This window comes from Ailuropoda melanoleuca, chromosome 10, assembly GCF_002007445.2.
Source record: "Ailuropoda melanoleuca isolate Jingjing chromosome 10, ASM200744v2, whole genome shotgun sequence".
Taxonomy (NCBI): Eukaryota; Metazoa; Chordata; class Mammalia; order Carnivora; family Ursidae; genus Ailuropoda; species Ailuropoda melanoleuca.
The window spans coordinates 100,190,120-100,201,537 of record NC_048227.1 but is presented as its reverse complement, the minus strand read 5'-3'; the positions used below and the strand labels follow the sequence as shown (position 1 = coordinate 100,201,537).

Here is an 11,418-nt window from a genome sequence, read left to right as displayed (position 1 = left end):
GCGGCGGCGGCGTGGGCTGCACGGCCAGCGGCTCCCCAGCTCCCTCCTGCCCCATAGGGGCCGGGCCGGGCGAAAGGAGGGCCGCCGAGGGAGGGGGGCGGCGGAGCGCGTCTCAGGGCCGCGGGGCGAGCGCCACAGACACTTGTTTGCAAGGCTCAGCCCCGGCGCGCGCGCGGCGCTCAGAGCGGGTCCGCCTCCTCCCAGCCGGGTAGGCGGCGGCCCTAGCCGAGCCAGCCCGGCTCCTCCTCCGGCTCCTCCTTCTCGCCCGCGAAGCCCGGCACCGGCTCCGCGGGGTCCCCGCCCCAGTACCCTCGGGCGGGCCCGGCGCGGCCCCCCGGGAAGGTGCTGGGTTCCCCCGGGCAACGCTCGCGGACGGCTCGGGTCGGTGCCCGGGAGCCGGCCGCGGTGTGCACTCGCCCGCAGACTCGGTCCGCCTCCCAGCGTCTCCTCCGGGTTTATTCCCGGCCGCAGCTGCCGCTTCGGCGCACACACACATTCACGCAGCAACACGCAAATTCATTCTTGTCACTCCCGGGGACCTGAGGAACCCGCGCGGAGAGGTGACCCTCCCCGGCCTGTCCCGGCTCTTCCTCTTCCTCCCCCAGCGGGGCGCGCGGTCGACTTGCGGGGAGCTCTACTGCTGCCCGGGAGTGGGCGGGGGTGCCCGGCGACGGGATGGGGAGAGGTGGTATGAGGCAGGCCTGACTCCGGGATGAGGGCTGGGGAGGGGGGGGTCTCGGGGCCCTGCTGGCTTCCAGGTTTCCCGCAGGGAGAGCGGGGCGGTCTGGGTCCCCTCCGGCCCCGGATCTCTGCCTCCGTCTCGGAGGACAAGCCCGTGGCGGTCAGGCTCTGCGGGGGTTGCTGCCTCCCCAACCCTTTCTTTCTCACTTCTCTGACACGGGCGCTCGCGAATTACTCGCTTTATTTCTCCCCTTTCCCCTGCGAGCTCCCACGGCAGCGGAGGAACCGACCGCTCTTCTCTCCAGCCCGCGTCTCCCTTGCCCGCCCCCCCCCACCGTCCCGGCAGATCCGCGGGTGCGCTCGCGCCCTCCCTGGCTTTGCCGCGGGGTCGAAGCCCTCGCGTGGTGGGAACAACCAGTGGGCAGCTGAAAGCAAAGGCAGCCGGGCGGGGACGCTCGGTTTTCCGAGCCCCACTTTCCTTTCACTGCCCACTGGGATGTGTAGTTCTTTCTCTCGCCGACTGGCTCCGAGAGGAAGTACGACTTGGGGACCAAAAAACTACAAATCCCTGCATCCCCCGCGACGAAAGCGGGAGAGGCGCGGTGCTGGGCGTTCTGGTGCTCAGAGACTGGAGATGGGAAGTAACAAAGGGAATGGTGGGGAGCGGCTGTGCCTTCCCGGTGCTGGGCACTTTGCACATTACACACCTTCTTTACCTAGTCTTTGCTCCAGCCCTGCGAGGCACTGTTGTATCCAGTTTAGAGAACGCTCTACTTACCAGAGATCTCGAAGTGCCCCGGTGGTGATGAGATTGAACCCAAAGCCCTGAGAAAAGCCTCACTGAGCAGTGTCAAAGGTAGATGAGACTGGTTTATCCAAGAGAGAGAAAGAACTGGGGCCAGTTGGAAAGAGCTTCCTGCAGTAAGGGGAAAGAGGTAGGGATGGCAATTATAGTAGGACATGAAATTATAAGGAGTTATGAAAAAAGTGGAATTCACAAGGGTCCGTTCCAGAACAGGTTAGAGGAATGGGTTGGATCTTAAACCTACAATCAGAATTGGGTTTAAATCATTTGAGATTTTGTAGGACGGATGAGCATATGATAGGAACAATTAAGTGCTTTGTGGCTACACTATTTAAAAACAACAATGACAACAACTGGCTTAGACCTTTCAAGGGAAAGGTCTCATATTCTTACCTGTTCTTTAGCTTATGGGATCAAGGGGATGTTATTCTTACTCAATTTATAGAACATACCTTTTCTCCCTGTGTCCAATTAATATACTAGATCCATCAACTTCCTGGCTTTAAAAAGCCTTCTATTTTGGTTCTCAGTGAAGCCTTAGTTTTTCTGGCATCACGGTTCTATTTTAAAAAGTCCTTCTCTGTTAGAGATACTAGAGTATTTGCAAGTGCTTTAAAATACTCCAGCCCCAAAACCATGACCGTATAGATGAATCAATACTGACAAACTATGGAAAATTGTTTCCATTGGGTGATATATCTGAATTAGTTGCATATTGCCGCAAATTAGCAAAAATTAAGCAGCTCAAAACAACACCAGTGTATTATCTCACATTTTTTATGGGTCAGGTGTCCAGGCACCTAGGATCCTCTGCTTAGGGTCTTAACCTACGATCAGTGTGTTGGTGAGGCTGTGTTTTATCTGGAGGCTCAACTGGAAAAGTATCAGCTTCCTTGCTCAGTCAGGTCACTGGTAGATTTCATTTCCTTGCAGCTGTAGGACTGAAGACCCTGGCTTTTTGCTAGCTGACAACTGACGACTGCCCTCAGCTCCTAGAGTGCACCTGGAGTTCATTGTCACGTGCCCTTTCTCAGCGTGGCCACTGACTTCATCGAACCAGCACGGAGTCCCTGGAGTAAGTTTGTTAGCAAGATGGAATCTTGTATAACATAAGTAATCACACAGGGGAGACATAAAACTGCCATATTCTATTGCTTAGAAAGCAAGTCATAGTTTATGCACATACTCAGAAGAGAGGATTATCCAGGGTATGGACACCAGGATGAGGGGGCCACGCTAGTGTCTGTCTGTCCACCACGGGGTACAAGAGGATCCATCAGGCTAGTCTTATCTACATCGACTTCTGTTTATGTTTGAAATTTTCTATAATACAAAGAAATAAGTTATTCCTTGTTTCTTCCCACTGCATGTTTACTTAGACCTATGGCCATACATTCACTTAGGACACGTACCTAAAGAAGTTCATTAGAACCTGATGTGCTGGCCACAGATTTTAGCTGATCATCTAAAAACGACTCTCTAAGGTATGGTAGAGTTTCCTCGTTCATTCATTTCACAATTGTTCATTTAGGGGCCTAGTTCGCGTCAGATCTGTTTTAAGTACTATTTTAGGGGCAGGGATATAAAGGGATCCAAAACATTTATATCTGAGGACTAGAGGGAGAGGTGGGGAAAACAAACAGTAAATACAAATAAAATGCAAACACTAGAAGCAAATAAATACTAAATGATTAGATAATTTCAGAGAGCCATTACAAGAAAAAAAAAAAGCAGGATCATGGGATAGAGAGAATTGGGGGAGGAGACACTTGAACAGAGAACAAAATGATAAGAAACAGTAAGTACAAAGGCCTCTAGGCAAATCAAGCCTGGAAAATTCTAGGGGTACAAAGAAAAGTCAGTTTGGCTGGAATAAAGTGAGGGACAGGTGAGTGGTAAGAGGGAAGGCTGGGAGCATACAGGATCAGTGAGGTGACTGGAATTGACTCCACATGCACTGGGAAGGCACTTAATCTGTGACCAGTATTAAGTGGTGACCAGTCAGAAAGAAGAATAATCTACAGTACTTGGCCTTCGAGGGATACACAGATTCCACACTGGAAAGTTACAAGGACCTCAGTGCATCTAGAATTATAGACCTGAACATTTGTTTTGCGTAGGAGAAAACTGAGGCCAAGAAAAGGAAGACCCTGCTAAAAATTCCTTGAGAATGTCTCACAATAGCAAATAATCCATAAGAGAATCTTGAATTAAAAGAGTGCATTCTCTGATTTAAAGCTTTGGAAAACTGACAACAGACAATTATTAGTGCCTTTCATGTGCAAGACAGTGTGAGGAATAAGTTGAATGTGGCAGAGAAGCTATAGTTTAGAGAAACAAGATGGAGACACGTAGAAAGTAAAGAATGAATTTCTTCATGATGCAATAAAATAACTATCTTTTCTGAGTATCTCCTTGTATCAGGCAGTCTCCTAGTTCTTTAGACATTTAGCTCACTAGATCCAGAGGAAGCCCAACAAGGCAAGGATTCTTACCAGTATTTCACAGAGGAGTAAAGAAGCTCAGAGAAGTGGGGTGATGTGCCCAGGGGTTCATAGCTAGTAAGTAACTAAATCAGGATTCTTCAGCCAGGCATGTATGTGTGATTCCAGCCCTTTCTACTCCAGCCCGCTACACAATGGAAAGAGTACACTGTGTCTGACTAGCTGCCAACTGAGTAGACTTTGCTCAAAGTGGGGCTGGGGGCTGTGGCAATTTGGATAGGCAGACCCAAGGGGGATAGGATCTTGGGGCAGTGGGAGTGGTGGGGGAAACACATGACGATTCTAGTTGGACTAGAACTGACAATATTTAAGAGCAAGAAGTTCACTTGGGAAGGGATTCCGGAAAACAGTGGGGCCAGTGAAATGAAATAGAGGGAAAGAAGCTTCTAGAGCATGCATTATGAAGCAAGTTACCACCATAGGTGACTGAAGCTCAAACCCTCCAGGGAACACTGGAGAGTGGTGCAGAACCCACCTCACAGTTCCCCATTAGCAGGTTGAGGAAGCTGACCTTTATCCACCAACCCAGCCGCTGCTAGTTGAGAGCTCCTTCTGGGAGCATTACTCTATCATAATCATCATCATCATCTCCTCCTCCTCCTTCTTAAGATTTTATTCATTCATGAGAGAGAGACTGAGCATGAGAACGAGAGGGGGGAGACAAAGAAGCAGGCTCCTTACCGAGCAGGGAGCCCAACATGGGGCTCGATCCCAGGACCCTGGGATCATGACCTGAGCTGAAGGCAGATACTTAACCCACTGAGCCACCCAGGAGCCCCTACTCTCTCTTCTTAACGTCTGACCACCCTCCTAAAACTGATATAGTCAGCACCCCCGTGGGCACTCAGAGCACCAAGCTAGGCCTCCCTGGATTGTTGGGGGTGTCTTTGATTCCAGCGGCTCTTTCCTGTTTTCACCTGACTCGGTGGGCCTACTGACAACAAGGTTATGTTATTAACAAAATTAGAGCTTTGTTCCTTTCATCTGAGCAGCTCAAAAAATTCCACAAATCCACCTCAGTAATTCTCAGAATACCTCCAAGCAGCCAAGAGGAAGAATTGGTCTTATGTATGGTGAAAGGGGAAAACGTTCAGATCCAGGACATTATATAATTTATATACCTTTTGAGGTCAGGATGAAAGTGCATTCAGTGTGTCAAAGTACGTAGAGGTCAAAGAGACATAGTCGTCTAAGGAGAACTTTGAAGTCACCAGAAAAGGTTTTCTTCTGAGAGCTCTAGAATGGCAGGAAGTAACTGCTGAAACTCCTATATCAAACAGAATTCTCCAAGAAATCAGACACCCTAATTCCTTCCAACCCAGGGAACTGGCTCACATTTTTACATGTGGTCAGCACATCTGGGAACGTCATGGGTCAAAACATGTAAGATGTTTAAAGTAATAAACTCAGGACTATAGGAAAAAAGTGGATAAAGCAGAAAGAACTTAATCCAAAATTTTCTTGTAATTGTCCCCAAGTGAGTTTTTCTTGCCTTTTAACACTAAAAAAATTACTTTTTGGTATTTTCATGAAAATAATACATGTGCATTGAAAAAATTGTATTGCAAAAAAAGAAAAATTATATTGCACATAAATACAAAAAATATAAAAGTTGTTCGAATTCCCATCACTTTAAGATAGTCATTAACATTTTGTTGTCCATCCTTATATAATTCATTTTACACACATACACCTATATCATTTAACAAAAATGAAATCATATCATGCATGCTGCTTGCATCCTGTATGTTTTTTATTTTTTTAATTGTGGTATTTTTTCCACATTTTCATTTCCAACTCCCACTCTTTCCCAAGTAACCATTGTTAACAATATATATCCTTCTCCAGGCAAACACACAGACATAATCCACATTCCACCTTCATCAGTTGTCCTAATAATGTTCTTTACGGTTAATTTGTCCCTGCCCAGCTCATACATGGCACTTTGTATAAGGTCTCTAGAGTCTTCTTCCACGTGGAACGGCCACATTACTTCCTGTCTTTTGTTTCTTGATCTTGACAGTTCAGAAGAGTATAGGCCATTTATTGTCGTACGGCATCATTCAGTTTGGGTTCGTCTGGTGTTTCTTCACAGTAAGATCCAGGTGAGGACCCTCACCGGCTCTTGGCCTGTGCACACAGGCAACATAGCTGAAACTACAAGACACCTGCCTCATTCAGGCCCGCGGCTTCTTCTGGGCCTACGTTTCCTCACTTTAAATTTTTTTTTTTTTTAAAGTAAGTAGGCAACATGTCCAGCGTGGGGCTTGAACTCACTACCCTGAGATCAAGAGTCGAATGCTCTTCCGACTGAGCCACCCAGGTGCCCCTCCTCACACGATTTTGAAGAAGCATGTTCGTATGGGTGCCGGATAAAGCTGGAATGGGCCTCAAGCCCAAGCCGAAACTGACCCCCAAATACAGACACTTGTTAATTGAGGAGCAGAAGAGTATGCAGTCAGTTTTAAAGCAGCAAAAATTAGGAAGAGGGCCAACGTCTCCGAAGCGCCTTTGCTGATTCCTCATAATACATGCAAAGGAACAGTAAGCAAGCACGAAGGCTTTCGAAAGGAGAAGCTTCCTCTCGGCGGTGAGAAACAACGGTCCTGCAGCTCCCAAGACGACGCACCTGCCGGGGACGGGGGAGAGTAAAGCTCGGAGTTCTGCAAGACGTTCCAACTGGAGAGCCCAGCCCTGGTGTTCAGAACACTTACATCTGCGGCCAACGCCCATCTGCTCCTGGGAGGACGGGAGCACAACAAATACTAATCTCAACTGAAAATGCTGCTTCGCCAGAAAGAATTCCAAAAGAATCCAAAGTGGATTTCAGAAATTTCTTGTCTCCTCTGTAAAGAATGGGTTTTGAGAAATGTCTAATGCTATTTCTGAATGAAAGCTAGCCAGTACAACAACGTGCGCGATTTCTATTTATTCTCTGACTACAGGGAAACCAAATCCAAAAACAAACTTTTCTTGGCATCCTTGGCATTTCTGGGAAATAAAAATCTCATTGGAATGAAAACTGAAACCTACCTACCTCGAAGGTTGGTTGCGAGATCAAAAAAATATATGAAAGTGCCTTGTAAATAATAAACGTATGTATAAGTATTAATTGTATTTTCATTATTTTCCCTTTTCTCCGATGTTTTTACTATTTATATTGTTTTCTTTCAAAAGGCAATTGAGACCTTTACGAAAGCGTCTGCTTCTACTCATTTCAGTTTCTCTGGACAATAGCCTAAGTCCAAATTCAGAAAAAAAAAAAAAAAAGTATGTCTTTGTTCTCCCAAAAACATCCTCATAACAATACATTTGTAAAACCTGAAGTTTATTCCTGTTTGGGGTGTAAAAATATCAGGGATATGCTTTTTTTTTTTAAAGATTTTATTTATTTATTTGACAGAGATAGAGACAGCCAGCGAGAGAGGGAACACAAGCAGGGGGAGTGGGAGAGGAAGAAGCAGGCTCATAGCGGAGGAGCCTGATGTGGGGCTCGATCCCATAACGCCGGGATCACGCCCTGAGCCGAAGGCAGACGCTTAACCGCTGTGCCACCCAGGCACCCCAAGGGATATTCTTAATTATAGGTAAATCAATGAGATAAAGAGTGCAAATATATTTCCAGAAATTTTCATTTTTATAACTTTCTATTGTTCCTGTAATAATAGTTCCCCTTAAGAGGCATTTTAATTTGTTCTACGACAGACTTATTTCTAAGTTTAAAATCATTTCACAAGATAACATGGTAAGTTATGCTTTAGCTCTCTTACATCTTTTCTGGAATGACGTAGATATAAGTTATTGGGGTTTTGTTTTTGTTTTTTTTATTTATTTGAGAGAGAGTGAGGGAGAGGGAAAAAGCATGAGCAGTGGGGGGGGGGTGCAGAGGGAGAAGCAAGACTCCGCGCTGAGCAGGGAGCACGATGCAGGGCTGATCAGGGGACCCTGGGATCATGACCTGAGCCTCAGGCAACATGCTTAACCTACTGAGCCACCCAGTCACCCCTAAGTTAGTGTTCTTTTAAATAAGCAGCATTATTTCAACTTTCTATTTAGCCTATTTAGATATGTTGAAAAAAATTGGGTTATGCATTTTGGTAGAAGTATCAGTGAAATGATCTTGTGCCCTTCTCAACATCAGGTCAAATGATGTTGGTTTGTCCCAGTATTGGTGATGTTCATTTTGATCATTAGGGTAAGATAGTTCCACAAGACTTTTTCAATATAAAGTTATGACTTTGGGGACTCATGGGTGGTCCTGAGCCTGAGCCTTTGGCTCAGGTCATGATTCCAGGACCTGAGATCGAGTCCTGCAACAGGCTTCTTGCTCAGCGGGGAGCCTGCTTCTCCCCCTGCTTGTGCCCGCTCTCTCTCTGTAACAAATAAATAAAATCTTTAAAAAAAAATAAAGTTATTATTTTTCCTTCAAAATAATTACAAATAATGTAAATATCTTATTCTTCATCAAACTCTCACCCACTAATTTTACCAACTGATGATTTCCTAATTTTATTCTTCTTCCTATCTTCCTTCCTTCCTTCTCTCTCTCTCTCCCACTCTCCCTCTTTTCCTCTCCTTCTTTCCCCAACTCTCTCCCCTCTCTCCCTCTGTCTCCCTCTCCCCCCTCCTGCTCCCATTCTTGGTATTTCACAGTAAGGAAGAACTTTCCCTTCTTCCCCATTTATTTATCTGTTCACTCATTTATTTCTATCAGAATAGCCTCATAGATGTTTATATTATTCAATGGGTTATTATCAACAGTTATTTTGATATTCGGATTTTTCCAGATTTGGCCCCTTCAAGCTAAGTCCTGAGTAATGTGGCATGACCCAATCATTCCTTGCTTCCCCACTAACTGACACAATCAGCTGTTCCAGGCTCATCCTGTCCTTTCCTTGTCTTAGTCCTGCCAGTCATTTCTCCAAGGGGTCCTAGTTTGTTTTAGTGGAAAATATATATGTGCTTATATACCTCTATTTCCATCTCTGTAAAAACATAGGCACGCATAGACATGTACATTTATTTTTATCAATGTTAAAAACCATGTTTTTAAACTGATATATGCAATTCTAATTAAGAACTATGGGCTATATTGCCTGTTTTTCTACTTTGCATATTTGAAGACCTGAACCACTATCCTCAAGGTATTTATTCATTTCCTCAAGGTTAGAATACGAAAAAGATTTCAGAACTGCTAGTCCATGCCACCAAGAAAAGCAAACCAGCAAACTAGAATTGAATAATTACTTACAGTTCTTTCTTTTTTTATCTTAGACAAAATAAATAAGTAAACAAATAAAGATTGGACATCCTTGAATTGTTTTTAACCTGAGGAGAGAGCATCAAATATTTCATCGAAGGGGTTTCCTTCTATTTCTGGCTTCATGAGTTTATATATACATAGATGTTGACTTTTGTAAGATATTCTTTCTGTACCTATTGAGATAGTTTTCGCCTTGATTCTGTTAACATCATGATAATTACATAGACTGATAACTACTAAAAAACATATACATTTCTGAGATAATCCTCACTTGTTCAAATTGTATTATCCTTTTCCTATATTGCTGGACTTGAATTAACAATATTTTGTGGAAAATAAATTGCATCTATGTTATGAGTGTTATTGGTTAGTGATTTTCGTTTGTTTATTCTGTTATGTCTTTGTCAGGTTTGGTTTCAAGATTCTCCTCCTGGCCTATCAAACAAGATAGCAATTGTTCACACATCTATTTTTTTCCCAAAAGGGTTTTGTAAGCCTGCCATTATTTCTCATTTAAATGTTTGATCGTGGGCTGCCTGGGTGGCTCAGTCACTTAAGCATCTGACTCTTAATCTTAGGTCGGGTCACAATCTCAGGGTCATGGGATTGAGCCCTATGTCGGGCTCTGCACTGACTGTGGAGTCTGCCAGAGATGCTCTCCCTCCTTTTCCTTCTGCTCCCTCTTCCTACCCCCCCCCCGCCACACACACACTCTTCCTCTCTCCCTCTCTCTAAAAAATCGAAATAAAAAAATAAAATCTCTTTTAAAAAATAAATAAAAATAAATGTTTGGTAGAACTCATCAGTCAATTCTTTTGGTCCTGGAATTCTATTTGAGGGAAAGGTTATGACAGCAAATTCAACATCTTCAAAAGATATAAAATGATTCTTTAGTTTCTATTTCATCTTGTTTCCGTTTAGGCAAGTTATGCTTTTCAAGGAACTTTTCTCTTTCGTTTTAGTTATTGGATATCGTGGCACAGAGTTGCTCATAATATTCTCCTACTACCCATTTAATGTTTATAATATCATTTATTGTACATATAGGCAATTTGCTCAATCAGCCTTGCTAAGTGTTTATCAGTTTTATTAATTTTTTCAGAAAACTGAATTTTTGCCTTGTTAATTTAAGCTAGTGTTTGTTTCCTATTTCGTTTGTATCTGCTCTTATCTTTATAATTATCTTCCATCTATTTACTTTAGGTTTAATCCGCTTATTTGTTTCTAGATTCTTAAGTCGGAATCTTAAATTAATTTTACATCTTTTCTCTTTTCTAATGTATGTATTTAAGACTATAAATTCCCCCCTAAAAACCACCTTAACTGCATCCCACAAATTTTAATATGTTATATTTTCATTATCAGGGCTCTAAGTATTTTCTAATTTTCCTGGTAATTTTTTTTTTTTGGTCTGTCCATGTTTTATTAAGAAGTGAGTTGTTCAATTTCTACATATCTTATTGTTATAGGTTCCTAATTTTTTTGTGGTCAGAGAACATACTCCGTAAAATTTTAGTTTTTTAAAATTTATTAAAACTGGTTTTAGGGGACCCCTGGGTGGCTCAATTATTAAACGTCTGCCTTCAGCTCAGGGCATGATCCCAGAGTCCCGGGATCGAGCCCCACATCAGGCTCCTCCACTGGGAGCCTGCTTCTTCCTCTCCCACTCCCCCTGCTGTGTTCCCTCTCTCGCTGGCTGTCTCTCTCTCTCTGTCAAATAAATAAATAAAATCTTTAAAAAAAAAAACTGGTTTATTTTCCAGCATATGATCAGTATGTCATGATCCCAGGTACGCTGGGAAAGAATGTGTTTCTGCAAATCTTGGGTGCAGTGTTCTTTAAATGTCAATTAGTTGATAATTGACATTTGATAATTTTATCAGGTCTTTTACATCCTTACTAATTTTTACTCTAATTGTTCTCTCATTTATTGAGGGAGAGGTGTTAAAATCTCCAATTATGATTGTGGATTTGTTTATTTTCCCCTTAGTTCTTGGTTTTTGCTTCATGTTTTTGGAAGCCCTGTTATTAGGAGCATACGTATGTATGATTATTTAATTGTTATGTATTCCCAGTGAATTGGCCACAAGGTATTGTTACGACTGTAATTTTTTTCTCTAGTTATATATTCCCATTGAAGTCAATATTGTCTAGTATTAATATAA

General features: G+C 43.4%; 1 long non-coding RNA gene across 4 annotated transcripts; it reads left to right on the top strand.

Moving 5' to 3' along the window:
- The first annotated feature begins 299 nt into the window (after positions 1-299).
- LOC105235813 lies at positions 300-7,428 on the top strand. Of its 4 annotated transcripts, XR_004628191.1 has the most exons (6): positions 300-560; positions 1,402-1,537; positions 2,420-2,561; positions 2,866-2,970; positions 6,014-6,095; positions 6,230-7,428. It is a non-coding gene; the product is annotated as an uncharacterized LOC105235813 (long non-coding RNA). The 4 variants fall into 4 exon arrangements; XR_004628192.1 differs by lacking the exon at positions 6,014-6,095 and having other exon boundaries at positions 6,230-7,383; XR_002141902.2 differs by lacking the exon at positions 6,230-7,428 and having other exon boundaries at positions 6,014-6,217.
- The last annotated feature ends 3,990 nt before the right edge of the window (positions 7,429-11,418 follow it).